Genomic DNA, 16,001 nt, shown 5'->3' with positions numbered 1-16,001 from the left:
TAAATTACGGAGAAATTTTCGGAAGATGTCAGGAAAAGTTTACAGTAACAGATACGCTAAGATATGAATTTTTGTCTTTACACTATTTATGCAATAAATTCAGGAAAACGTGTCTAGACTTAAGAATGATAAGCATGTAATTTTCGACAGGAAATGATAAGCAAAACTTTTGACATGCAGACACAGTCGAAGTCCAGACTTACTAATACATTCTAACAACTATCAGTTAGACACACTTATGCAAGACCTGGTTCGCTAGGACCAATGCTCTGATACCAACTGTGACGATCACTCCAAATCCATATGGACGAACACGTCATTCATCGATTTCATTGCGAGGTATTTGACCTCTATATGATACGTTTTATAAACATTGCATTCATTTGAAAAGCCACACCATAAATGAATATTTAAATCAAAGGTTTTCGATATCTGATAATTTCTACATATAGACAATCACCGTAATATAATAGTTTACAATAATACTTCCGTTGATAATGCAGTCAAAATAAGATAGATGGTGATGATTTGTGAATGCAACGTTTTCTCGAATAAAGCATGTATGACTCCATGCACATATCTTGTATATCATATAAGCAAACAGCGGAAGACTTCTAGGAACATGAGAATAAACATGCTTAAAAGTGTCAACACAAAGGTTGGTGAGTTCATAGTTTTAATGTTGCGCATAATCTGTATATAAAGGTGGATCACAAGATTTCAGTTGTTTCAACCAGAAACGTTTATCAAAATATTCTACGAAATTGAGCACCCTGGTAACTAAACTTAACGTATATATAATTTATACCCTTTGTATAATCATCTTAATAATACACGCAAACCAACGTGTACGCTTCTCAAATAGCATACGTCCGTTAAAAGGCTAGTGCTCTAGCTCGAACGGGGATATCAAGCCCTATGGATCCATATACAACTACTCGCACCCACCAGTTCTTATAACTGGCAGTTACTAGTTACCAAAGCTAAGGGATTTTCAGTTCAAACTCAGTGTAGAATTTAGTATGTACTTGTGTCCATTGCATTTAAAATAAAGTGCATGTATTCTCAGCCCAAAAATATATATTGTAAAAGCAATTAAAAAGGGAGCATATGAAACTCACCTTAGCAGCATATAAGGTCGTTCACCAAAATGTGACCGAAACTCAGATTACCAAATAACCGTAGATCTCAACCTAGAGAACATATGTTGGTCAATAAATGTCTATCAAGCTAGGTCAGGTCATAGTGTATCACAATCCTAATGCTCGAGATCGACATACAAAAGTTATCCAAAGTCGTTTCAAAAAGTCAATCTGATTCAATACTATAGTTTTTATAAGGCTTTAAAATATGATAAAATAATCAATTTTGACAATTGTTCAATAAAACAAGACGTGCCTTATATAAGGATTCATTTACTCGGCTAATAATATTCAAAAATACAATTTATCAATCTTATAAATAAGTTGTTTAAGTATCAATTACGAATTCAAAAGCAATTCCAATTAACGTCAATCATAATTCAGTTGACCATATCTTTTAATTCGTTCATCGAAATTACGCGATTTCTAAATGAAAAGTTATTGATTTTTCGCCAGCTTTCCAAAAACATGCATATCATATACCTTTTATCAGTAATATATGTATTTAATTCGTGATTCATCATAAACTATTTAATGAGGAAATTTAGCATACAAGCATGCATAAATATATATACTCGAGCACTAGACATGGATACACAATTAATATATAAAAGATAAGATATGAATGCTCACGTATCAATATTGTGATTCAATATTGCAGGCAAGTACGTAGACGTAACAGAGATGATAAACACTAGGTTTGATTTGCAAATAATACCCACGAACATTACCCATAACCTCCATGGCTATAACCCATAGTTTCCTTAGCTCTATCCCGCTCGAAAACCCATTTTTGAAAATAACCCGCTCATAACCTCGTCGTAATATTTTATGTAATAACAATAATAATACTAATACTACTAATAATAATAAGATTAATAATAATATTAATCTTAATAATATAAATAATATAAATAATAATAATAATTATACAGAGGGAGTAAATGAATATTTGTGTGTGTGCTTGTGTCGAACAGAATGTCGAGTTTTATAGATAAATCCTGAAATCCCCTGCCATGCGATCGCATGGCTTGAAGGGGTAAATCCCATGCGATCGCATGGGTGTCCATGACAGCTCACAATTGTTTAACTTTTTGTTTGTCGACATAATTTTATATAGTATATATAAAATATTTAATTTATATATTTATTTATATATTATATTATATTTACGTGCATAGTTAACTTGTAACTTTTGTTCTGATAAGTCGTACGTCGTCACTCGACTTATGTCCCGATTCCGATTTTTCGAATGTCCCTTCGTACGCTGAGAAACTTGTATTTTTCGTTTCGTGAGTCGTACCTTTGTCAAAAATTAGACTTAAATTATCCATAAACTATACCACTCGAGATGTAACTTATACATTTGAGTGTTTTGGTCATTTACTTCTATAAATCATCGTCTCGTAGTATATACATATACATATATACATTTTCATTTTGAAATAGTGTTTACTGTAGCAAAGTTACTGTAGCAAAGTTTTTACTGTAGCAAATAGTGATTTTCAAAAACACTGTAGCTTTTCGGTTACTGTAGCAATTCAAAAATACGGTAGCAAATTAGTGTTTTACTGGTTCATCTTAAACGTTTTAGTTAACTTATCTAAATATCAATCGAATCAATAATCGAATGTTACTATCGTTTACTAAATAACTTGAAATCATATATATATATATATATATATATATATATATATATATATATATATATATATATATATATGCACATTAAGTTATATATATATTGTCCGTGAATCTTCGAGAACATTCAAAGAATAATTGATTACATGAATATAGTTCCAAAACTTTCGTGACTTAACATTACAGACTTTGCTTATCGTGTCGAAAACGTTATAGATTAAGTTTAAATTTGGTCAGAAATTTCCGGGTCATCGCAGTACCTACCCGTTAAAGAAATTTCGTCCCGAAATTTGAGTGAGGTCGTCATGGCTAACAATAAAAATGTTTTCATGACGAATATGAGTTGATAAATAGAATTTTATCACCGTTGAATAATATGGACAAAACAATCCGATTACTCGAAGCGTATGAGGGAAGTTATCGTAATAGAGTGAAATGGAGAATAGAGATTCGTTTTAACTCTTGACGTAGTAACGATTGATTTCTGGAATTTAAGGAATAGAAAATCTTCATAATCTAAATAAGATTTGATTCTTCGGTAATTGCGGAAATTAGGATTTCCTTTGATTAAATGCGTAATCTGCCTCGATTTCTATGTCTGGTATTTCGCTATAAATTAACCACTTCCGTTTCATTATTTTCACCACTCCTACATCTTCTTCCTTATTTCATACTTCCAAAAGATTGTGAAATACTTCATCCAGTTCTGATTCTGGATATCGTGTCAGAAACGTTATAGATTAAGTTTAAATTTGGTCAGAAATTTCTGGGTCATCACAATCACTTTGGGAGATATAACGCTGTGTGCTCCAAATGTATGAAGATGGGTCACATAGCCAAAAATTGTAGAGTTACGATTCCCTCAACTCAAACTTCTGCAACCAAAGCTAATGCAACCATTCCTACTTGCAATATATGTGGAGGAGTAGGCCACCACAAGCATTAATACCCGAATGGGAAAAAGGATCAACACAAACCCTCCATTTCAAAGAAGGACTGAAAATCCTTAGGATTTTCGTTTCGTCTATTATGTCTATTTCATTTATGTAAAGGCATTGCCTACCGTACTTCTCATTTCCTTTGTGTAATAAGGATGATTTATCCATTCGTTGTTAATAATAAGTTAAGTGGTTATATATCTTGACTTATCTTACCTTAGCCATATGTGTGTGATTATGTGATTATTATTACAAATTATATTTATTGCACCATAACTCTTCAACTAATACTATAATTATGTATTGAAGAACAATGGCTGGAGGACGACAACCAAATGACAACACCAACACTCCTAACGTTACTCTCACAAATGAACAATTTCAACAACTATTTACTGTCGCTCAAGGCAGCAACAATAATCAAAACAACAACAATGGAAACTGAAACTCTCCGAACTCATGCTCACATAATGAATTAAGAGTTGTAATCCACCAAGCTATAAAGGAACTGAAGGACCAATTGAACTAAACCGTTGGATCGTGATGTTAAAGCGAAGGGGTACAAAATAGTTATATTTTTATTACAAAATACTATTAAATACGATACAATTTTACACAAGTTATTTATTTATTTATAGAATGGATATACCCAAACCTTGCTACAACACTTATAGGCAGTGTACCTAATCGTACAGTAGTGTAGTTTTTAGTAAGTCCGGTTCGTCCACAGGGAACTAGCCAAGTTTAACGCTATATTTTTAAAACTATATTTGTAAATAAATATATATATAAGTAGTATTATTATTATAAAAGGGGTTTTTTACCATTTAATGACCGGTTTGTCGATTTTTAAACTTTAGTCGCAGTTAAAACTTAATGTAAAATATTAAATATATAAAAGACTTAATTTAAAGTGTAAAGTAAATGACAATAATTAAAATGTGATAAATTAAAATGCGATAAATAAAATGACAATAAATAAAATTGCGATAATTAAAAAGTACGATAATTAAAATGACAATAAATTAAAGTGCGATAATTAAAGTGCAATTAAATATGAAATAAAGGAATTATGCTTATTTAATCTTCCGTAATTATGATGTTTGACGTGTTGATTTTAGTTTATTACCATGGGTTAATTGTCCTTTGTCCTGGATTATTCAATATGTCCGTCTGGTTTTTTTCCATAACAGTCCATCAGTCATAAATATAAAGTGCGAGTGTCCTCGTCAAATTATCCTTATATCTGAAGTCAAATATTCCAACTAATTGGGGATTTAAACTATAATTACACCAAGTGTCCTCGTATGTAATTCACCCCTGTTTTGATAAGTCCATTAACTATTAATCCATTCCCTTGTCCGGTTAAATGAACGATTATTAGTACTTATAAATATCCCGCCCATCGTGTCCGATCGAGTGTATATGGTTATTTATAGGTACGTCCAATTGTAAATCTTTATATTAAATTAACAAACTATCATTTAATTAAACAAATATAAAGCCCATTAATAGCCCATAGTCTAATTTTCACAAGTGTCGTTCTTTTGTCCAAACCCCAATTAGGGTACAAAGCCCAATTACCCCGTCTTTAATATTTAGCCCAACATCATGATTACTTTGGCTTAAATAAGCATAATAATAACTTAGCTACGAGATATTAATTTAAAAAGGTTGAACATAACTTACAATGATTAATAATAGCGTAGCGTTACACGGACAGAATTTCGACTTACACCCTTACAACATTCGCTAACATACCCTTATTATTATTAAATTAAAATTAAAATTAAAATTATAATATATATATAATACGTGAGAGTGAGAAGAGAAAAAGATGTGTTTTTGTTTGACCAAAACTGCGAAATTTATAGATGTGGCTAGCATATTGGGGCCATGCGATCGCATGGAAATTGCACTTCCAGGCCATGCGATTACATGGCCTGCTTTTCCAGCTCACATGGATTTGTTTTCTTGTTTGCCGACGGTTTTAATTAAATATATATAATATATAAATAATTTTAAGAATTATTTATATATTATTTATATTTATGTGCATAGTTGACTTGTAATTTTTGTTCCGTTGCGTCGCGCGTTGAGAGTTGACTCTGGTCCCGGTTTCGGATTTTCAAACGTCCTTGCGTACAATTTAATATCTTGTACTTTGCGTTTTACGACTCGTACTCATGTAATTTTGAGACGTTTCTCATTAATAATTTGAACCACTTTGATTGTACTTTGTACTTTTGAGCTTTTTGGTCATTTGCGTCTTCAATTCGTCGAATCTATCTTTTGTCTGCACCTTTTATTATATAAACGAATATCACTTGTAAATAGAACAATTGCAACTAAAAGCTTGTCTTTCTTGAGGGATAATGCTATGAAATATATGTTCATTTTTAGCATTATCAGTTCGAAAAGATGGAATCTGTGTTTCGTCTGTGTAACTGCAGTGAAGCTGACAAGGTCAAGTATGCTACTGGAACTCTATCTGGTGGAGCTTTAACTTGGTGGACTGCATATGCTGGTACAGTTGGATGGACTTCTGCTTTAGCCATACCCTGGGAAATATTAAAAACCATGCTGGCTGGAAAGTATTGTCCCAGGAATCAAGTCCAAAAATTTGAAGTCGAATTCTGGGAGTTAAGAATGAAAAATCTTGAAGTTGAGGAATACAACAATTGATTTCTAGAGCTAGCTACTTTATGCCCTAGTATGGTTACTCCTGAGAGCAAGAAGATTAAAAAGTATATCATCGGTCTTCCTCCTCAGATTCAGGGGAATGTTATAGCTGCTGGTAAAGAAACCATTGAGGCTACGATGTTGATGACTCAAAATCTGGTTATGGCTGCTAGAAGAAATGCCAAGGAAAAACAAAACGAAGTGAAGACTACTGATAATAAAAGAAAGTTTGAGCCTACTCAAGGTTCAGGTCAGAATTCAAATAAGAAAGTTGGCGATACTACAACAGGTGGTTATGCTGGTAAACTTCCCTACTGCTCCAGATGTGAAAAACATCACAATGGGAAGTGTAATATTCAATGTAGAAACTGTAAGAAGATGGGTCACCTGAGCAAAAATTGTAGACTTCCTGCTATTACAACATATACTCCTACAACTAAAGACAAGCCCTTTATTCCTACTTGCCATTCTTGTGGTGAAATAAGACATACAAAACCCAATTATCCTTAGAAGGAGGATATCACTAAGAATGCAGATGCTGGCAAGGCTAAAGGCCGAGCATTCGTCATGACTACTGAAGAAGCTACGGACGACGAGGACGTCATCACTGGTACGTTTCTTGTCAACAACTGCTATGCTTCTAGTTTATTTGATACTGGTGCTGATAGAAGTTATGTGTCTACTGAATTTTGTGCCTTATTTGACGAGGAACCCTAAACCTTAGACACTAAGTGTCTTGTAGAAATGGCCAACGGTACATTTGTAAAAGTTGACCGGATCTACAAGAAATGTAATCTGACTCTAGCCAATAAAACCTTCAAGGTTGACTTATTTCATGTTGAGCTACGAAGCTTTGATGTAGTCTTAGGGATGGATTGGTTATCCCCGATGAAAGTGGGTATCCAGTGTTTTGATAAGACAATTAATATTCCTCTCGAAACTGGTGAAATTCTTTTTATCCAAGGAGATAAGAGTGGTTCCAAACTTAATCTTATCTCATGCATCAAAACCCAAAAGTACCTTATGAAAGGATGTCAAGCCATTTTGGCTCACATAAAGGAAGTCAAGCCAGATAAACGGCGTATTGAAGACATTCCTGTTGTTAAAGACTTTCCTGAAGTATTTCCTGATGAACTCCCTGGTCTTCCACCACAAAGACAAGTTAAGTTTCAAATCGATTTGATTCTCGGTGCTGCACCTATTGCAAAGTCACCATACCGGCTAGCTCCATCAGAAATGAAAGAGCTATCTATGCAACTACAAGAGCTTCTGGAGAAAGGATTCATTCGTCCTAGCTCATCACCGTGGGGAGCACCTATATTGTTCGTCAAAAAGAAAGATGGTTCAATGAGGATGTGTATCGACTATCGCGAACTAAACAAGTTGACCGTCAAGAATCGTTATCCTCTCCCTAGAATCGATGACTTGTTTGATCAGTTACAAGGATCAAGCATCTATTCCAAGATCGATCTGAGATCTGGATATCATCAACTTAAAGTTAAGGAATCCGATGTTTCCAAGACTGACTTCCGGACTCGTTACGGACATTACGAATTTTTGGTAATGCCCTTTGGGTTAACTAATGCTCCTGCTGTGTTCATGGATCTCATGAACCGTGTATGCAAGCCTTATCTCGGTAAGTTTGTGATTGTTTTCATCGACGATATTCTCATCTACTCTAAGAGTGAGAAAGAACACGAACAACACCTCCGATAAATTCTGGAGTAATTAAAGAAGGAACAGTTGTATGCTAAGTTCTTCAAGTGTGAGTTTTAGTTGAAGACTGTTCAGTTTTTGGGGCATGTAGTTGACAGTAATGGAATACATGTCAAACCCGCGAAGATCTCGGCTATTCAGAACAGGGAAACACCTTAGAACGCGAAACACATTCGTCAGTTCCTAGGACTTGCCGGTTACTATCGGAGATATATCAAAGATTTCTCCATTCTTGCCAAACCACTCACCAAGTTGAATCATAAGGATAAGAAGTTTGAGTGGTCTATTGAACAGGAATCTGCGTTTCAAACCCTGAAAGAAAAGTTGACTACCACTCCAATCTTATCACTACCCGACGGAACTGAAGACTTCGTAGTGTATTGTGATGCTTCAAACCAAGGTTTTGGGTGTGTGTTAATGCAACACCAGAAAGTCATTGCATATGCATCCAGATAATTAAAGAAGCATGAGAAGAACTATACTACCCACGAGTTGGAACTAGGAGCTGTAGTATTTGCATTAAAGATATGGCGACACTATCTTTATGGAATAAAATTCACCATATTCACCGATCATAAGAGTCTCCGGCACATCTTTAATCAAAAACAACTGAACATGAGACAAAGACGTTGGGTCGAATTACTAAATGACTACAACTGTGAACTCAAGTACCATCCTGGTAAGGCAAATGTTGTTGCTGATGCACTCAGTCGAAAGGATCGAGTCAAGCTGTCACGACCCTACTTTTTCCGTTATCTTTTTCAGTTAATTATTTAACGACCATTAACGGTTAGTGTGCCACATCATTTCTATGACCTATATTATTATTTTTATAATATATATATATATATATATATATATATATATATATATATATATATATATATATATATATATTAATTATTATGTGTTATGTGAATATTTGTATTCATATTTTAATTTATACGTTTCTACGTCTCGCGGATTTCCATCCGGCGAATCTTTTTGGTTTTCAAACCAACGGTCGAGTTTTTGGGACATTTAAATCCTAAATATTTTAAATATGATATTTTAAGATCATATTATTATATAGTGTATTTATATTTATTTTTCGTCGCGCGTTTGTTATCTTTCCAGATTTTTAATCGCGTAAGTGCGTTTTTGCATTTCGGGACTCGTTCAGGCTTTCGGGCCATTAGGAATTTACATTTAAGTGAGATGGACCAAGTGGGGCCCACCCCACTAAAAACTTCGGCCGACCCATGGGAGGGGAGGGAGTATACTCCCCATTTTCCATTTTTTTGTATCATTATCACATTCCATCTATTTTTATCAAAACCTAAATTCTCTCAAACCCTATCCTCTTTTCTCCTTTGTGTTTGATGCCACCACCAACCATATCAACATCATCATCAACCAAAATTAAAGCTTGGATCATCAATTGATTAACACCAACGCGTTCCTCTCTTCGTTCTCTACGCGATAACATAAATCGTTTCTCGATTAGGGTATAAACCCTAACCCTAGAATTTTTAATTTTTCATTTATTTACTGTATTTTGATGATTATTTAGTAGTATGATGTGTGTGGATTATTGTAATGGTGTTTGTATGTATAGATGTACTCATAATTGCATGTTTTTGGTTTATAAAATTCTGGACAGCAGCTATTTCGTGTATGCTGGGTTTGTGACTGAGATAAAAGTTAAAATAAACTATCTAGATGAGTTCCTCTCATCAATACATTAATTTTAGACTCCGGATTCATGTCGTTTCGATTCCCGGAGCCCTAGTTATGATCAAATTACTATTTTGTTAAAATTGAATTGTGGATTGACATGAAACAGGTTTGGTCCGACTTTGTGACCTTCCTTGGTGTCTTTAGGGTGTGTTAGTGTGTTAGGACTGATGGTGGGATGAACTTTCATGTTCGGGTCACCTAAATCCAAGCCACGATTCACCCGTTACGACTAAAACACGGTTTTGAGAAAATTGAAGGTCCAAGTGGTGTCATGGCTGATTACCACAACTTTTGGACTGTTCTTGGTGTTTTCTTGAGTGCACCATTGTGTCGGGTGGTTTGAATAGGCGAAGATGCATATAAGGCTCGCCAGAAATCGACACCCGGGGCTCAAAATACGACCCGATGAACTTTTGAATTAAAACTTATGATTAATTCTAAAACTTATGATAAAAATAATGAAACTCATTATTAATTAATTACTTATGATAAAAGAAGTAATTTTTATTATTTAAGAATTATGATATAAATATTTATTATATCATTTAATTATTATTTATGATTTAATTAACATTTTAATTTAACTTATGATTAATGACACTTTTATTATTAATGGAAAATACTTATGATAAGTATTAAATTTATTTTATAAGAATATTATTATAAGACTTATAATGAAGATTAAATAATTATTTAATTATTATAAGACTTAATTATTATTTAATTATGATTTAATTATTAAATACTTATGATTTAATAATTATATTTAGAAACTTATGATATGATTAATAATTCATTATTAATTAATAATACTTATGATATGATTTAAAATTTATTATTAATTAATAATATTTATATTATGACTAATATTTAATTAATTAATTAAATACTTATGTTATATTAATTATATCATTTCAACTTATATTAACTTTAATAATTCATTTTATTTAATTAAACTTATGTTATGACATAATTATACACTTTTAACTTTAATAAACATTATAACTTATGTTATTATTATAACTTACACTTTTCAAATTAACGTTGACTATGTTTGACCAAGTTTGACTTTCGAGTTGACTTTCGGTTGACTTTGACTTTCAGTTGACTTTTGTTGACTTTCTAAATAAGGAAACTTTCCTAACTTAAAAACTTTCTAAAAATAGAACTTTCTAAATTTGGAAACTTTCCAAAAATAGAAACTTTCCAAAAATAGAAACTTTTCAAAAATAGAAACTTTCCAAAAATAGAAACTTTCCTAAAATAGAAACTTCCCAAAAATGGAAACCTGCTAAAAATAGAAACTTTCTAAGAATATAATGTATGTGTCCGTACGCTGTTCCAGTCAAACCGATGCTTGCCGAGTATTGTTCTATGTCTACTTGCAACATGTACAATAGCTATCATACTAAGACTTGACCTAAGTTAGTTATTTATATCGACCTGCTTTATTTATAGGTCGGCGTTGTGATCATTCCTGATCACTTTATTCTATTTGCTGTTCGCTTGTTTGTGTGGTTTCTTCAGTTGCTTTTAAGGTGAGTTATAGTCCCGTTTTTACATACTTTTCAAAGTATATTTTTGGGATGTGATTACATGCATTTTCATTTACGTTTAGACACAAGTATCAGTTAAATTTAATTATTCATTGTGAGTTGGACAAAAATATTCTCTAGTCTGGTAACTGTAATCATTGGTTTCTACCGGTGAACGCGAATCCTACGGATAGATCTATCGGGTTTGACAACCCCATTTCGAGCTAGTCGCACTAGCAATTTATAATCGAAATGTTTAGTACTTCGTAATTTGTTGTAGATACACTGTCCAAGTGTATATTTTTATTGTGTTTGGCAAGGGTAAATAAAGGGTTAAGTGGTTACCAGGTGGCTCATTGATAATGGAATAATGTTTAATGTTTTCTAACATTTTTAAATCTTGTGGTCTAAAGTTTACTTATTTATTTAAACCTATAATTCACTCAACCTTTGTGTTGACAGTTTACTTGCATGTTTTCACAGGTACTTGAGTTTTGTGATGCTTCCGCTGTGTTTAGAAGAGTCTGCATGCATTTGGAGCAGATTTTATGAAACATTTTATGAAACTTAAGCTTGCATTCTATTTTTGGATAATTTAAACTTGTGGGTTTGTTGGCAAGGTTTTGTGTCAACTTTTGGTTTATTACTATGGTTGGTTGTTTAAAACTACATATTTTGGTTTGTTTCCTTTTTGGGAAACTTTTGAAATAAAAGAATGCAACTTTGTTTATTTAATTCATTTAAGTCCGATCAAGCTGTGGGACCAACTGACGGATCCGTTAAGTGTTTTGACGGGGTCGTCACACAAGCCTATCCGAGTGCGAGCTTTGAATATGATCATTCAAACAAATATGACAGCTAAAATTCAGGAAGCACAACTAGAAGCTATAAAGCAAGAAAATATCAAACATGAAGGACCTTCAGGATTTGAAAACCAATTACAAATCAAGGAGAACGGTAAACGGTACTACAACAACCGTATCTGGGTTCCTCAATTCAGAAATCTGCGAAAGCTAGTCTTGGATGAAGCACATAAGACTAGATATTCTATTCACCCAGGCTCCAGTAAGATGTATCACGATGTGAAAGAATTTTATTGGTGGCCTAATCTGAAATCTAATATTGCTGAATATTTGAGCAAGTGTCTTACTTGTTTAAAAGTTGAGGCCGAGTATCAAAAGCCGTCTGGTTTACTGCAACAACCGGATATTCTGCAGTGGAAGTGGGAATGTATCGCTATGGACTTTATTACTAAATTGCCCAAGACTTCTAGAGGCAATGATACTATATGGGTCATAGTAGATCATCTTACTAAATCTGCTCATTTCTTACCGATCAAAGAAACTGACAAAATGGAGAAATTGTCGCAACTTTATCTTAAGGAGATTGTCTCACGTCATGGAGTTCCTATTTCTATCATTTCTGATCGTGACAGTCGATTCACTTCCAGATTCTGGAAATCCTTACAAACAGGTCTAGGAACTCAACTCGACATGAGTACTGCTTATCATCCGCAAACCGATGGTCAAAGTGAACGAACCATTCAAACGTTGGAAGATATGCTTCGCACTTGTGTTATCAACTTCGGCAAAGGCTGGAATAGACATTTGCCTTTGGTTGAATTCTCTTACAATAATAGTTACCACTCAAGTATTAAGGTTGCACCTTTTGAGGCCTTATACGAATGAAAATGTAGATCCCCACTGTGCTAGGATGAATTAGAGGACTGACAGTTAACCGGTCCTGAAATCATACACGAGACAACCGAAAAGATAGTTTAGATTAAGAAACGAATAGAAACTGCCCACAGCCAACAGAAGAGCTATGCTAATAAAGGTCAGAAAGATTTGGAATTCCAAGTTGGTGATAAAGTCATGTTGAAAGTATCCCCTTGGAAAGGCGTCGTTCGTTTTGGTAAACGAAGCAAACTAAGTCCGCGTTTTGTTGGACCCTTCAAGATTACTGAAAGAATCGGACCCGTGGCTTATCGATTAGAATTACCTGCTGAACTTAGCAGCGTACACGACGTATTTCATGTCTCGAATCTTAAAAAGTGTCTCGCTGATGACACTCTCGTTATTCCTTTGGATGACATTCGCATTGATGATAAAATGCACTTCATAGAGGAACCCGTAGAAGTCATGGACCGATCTTCTAAACGCTTGAAACAAAGCACCATACCTATTGTTAAGATCCGTTGGAATTCACGACGTGGCCCCGAGTATACCTGAGAACGTGAAGACCAAATGAAACAGAAATATCTCCATCTCTTCTCAACCGCTGATGCATCCGAGAAGTCTACCAAAAACTTCGGGACGAAGTTTTTATTAACGGGGAGGTACTATAACAACCCTCACTTTTTGACTTCTAAATTTACTGAATTGACCCTAGGGTTTTCTGTTTGACTATATGTATTAATTATTTAAGGGTTGTTATATACAATTAAACATTTACCGAATAGAAATTTTTTGTCAACAACGTACGCTTAAATAAATTATATAATATTAATTTATATAATTTGACATAATTTAATTTATCTAAAATTTATATTACTTTTAATATAATAAATACAATTAAAAAAATGTTATAACATTAGTAAACTAATAAAAACCATAAGTAATAATCATAATTAAATTAAAATCATATAATACCGAAGTAAATCATAATTATGTATTAAAAATGTAAAATACTGAAATTATTTAATATTTTACAAAAATTCGTATTTATTAATTAAAAAAATTATTTTTTATTTTAAAATTATAATGGACTACTACTTTTATTATTTTATTTTGTAGATGACTCATGACCTAACATTTAATACTTTTAATTATTAAAATCCCATTAAGAATTAAAATATTTTTTCTATTAATTATTTTATTCTTTTTACCTAATTTTTTTCAAGTATAAATACCCCTCATTTCTCATTCAAAATCACACCAAAATTTCTCTCATTCTCTCTTTGAAGAATTACTACTAGTAAGTATTCTTTTCTTACTTTTTACTTTTTACTTTTTACTATTTACTTCAGTTTATTATTTTTTTACCAAAACATGTAAATAATGTTATAAATTATATGCAATTAAAATTAAAATAAATAACATGTTATAATTAGTAATATATGTTACTAAAAATTATAAAAGTATTTTTATGAATTAATATATAGGAATTATAATTAAAATCGAATTAATGAATATATATGTATATACGCACATAACGTGAAAGTTATAATTAAAGATAGCGTACAAAGACTACAAACATCACCGCAACTTGTGGCCTAGGGTGATCCTTGTTACCATTATGGGACGCTTGTGGATCTCAAATGCCAAGACTTAGATTCTGGTCAAGAGATCCTGGGCCGCTCGGTAACAATAGATCATTCGAGTGACTTGCATGTTAGCAACGAAGTTTGGGCGAGATTGTACAACATCTTTGTTAAGAATTATAACCCGAACATTCTTAAACTAGAAGCTTACTATAAGTAGAAGCTTTCCATAAATAGTAGGTTTCCAAAAATAGAAAACTTTTGAGAAATAGGAACTTTTCTCGAAAATCGTCACTGTCAATATAGTTGCTATATTAATAAACACACTTTATGTCAAGTTAGACATTAACTAATCAAATGTTATACCTCTAGGTTGATATCCAGATCACTTACTTGCTTTACTTTCCTTCTTGCATGGAATACTTCAACTGCTATTTAAGGTGAATTTCATAGCCCCGCTTTTACATTTTTATGTTTTTACATTGGGGTGAGACACATGCTTTAATTTAAATGCTTTGACATGCTAGACACAAGTACAAACTTATTATGCAACCAACATGAGTACTTTATTATGTTCATTTGAAACATACAAATCCCTGCTTTGTAATATCATTAATTGCTAGATGAATTAAAGTGGCAAACGGAATTATTATAGATAGTGCTATTGGGAGTAACGTCCCACACTGTTGACCTCATGTCAATTGGTGGTATAATAATGATCTCGACAATTACATATGTATTGTTACGGGGTAAAATCATTTAGTTTTGATATTATACGCTCATGGCATACTTTTGATATACATGATATATCGACTTTATTTAAATCTTGTGGTCTAACAAACTTACTCAAAATTAAACCTATGTTATTCACTCAACCTCGTGTTGACTTTTTAAGCATGTTTGTCTCAGATAATTAGAATATGTTGATGTGCTGTTTTGATAATGATTGCTTGCTATGCTTGGAGTCTTCATGCATTACTTATCATTCCATTTAAAAACATTTAATGCTTTATTCATTCAATAAAATGTAATGACTATTTATCTTTCGCTGCAAAAACTCAATAAAAGTTATATAAAACATCTCATATAGAGTCGTTCTCGTTATACAATTACTTGATTTGATATAATTAGTCACAAATACCCCCGGCCCTATTTGGGGGTGTGACAGATTGGTATCAGAGCAGTTTGTTATAGAGAACTAGGATTGCATTTTATGTGTGCCTTATGTGTTAGCTAGGGTGCCTTAGCAATCTTTAGGACTATAGCCTTTCTTGCCTTAGTTTAATTGCCTATTCCTTATTATTTTGCTATCTGTTATCCATACATTTACTTCTTGCCCTACATCTTCTTTAGAACGCTAACCTTA

Source organism: Rutidosis leptorrhynchoides, chromosome 10, assembly GCF_046630445.1.
Source record: "Rutidosis leptorrhynchoides isolate AG116_Rl617_1_P2 chromosome 10, CSIRO_AGI_Rlap_v1, whole genome shotgun sequence".
Lineage (NCBI taxonomy): Eukaryota > Viridiplantae > Streptophyta > Magnoliopsida > Asterales > Asteraceae > Rutidosis > Rutidosis leptorrhynchoides.
This window is presented reverse-complemented; position numbering follows the sequence as displayed.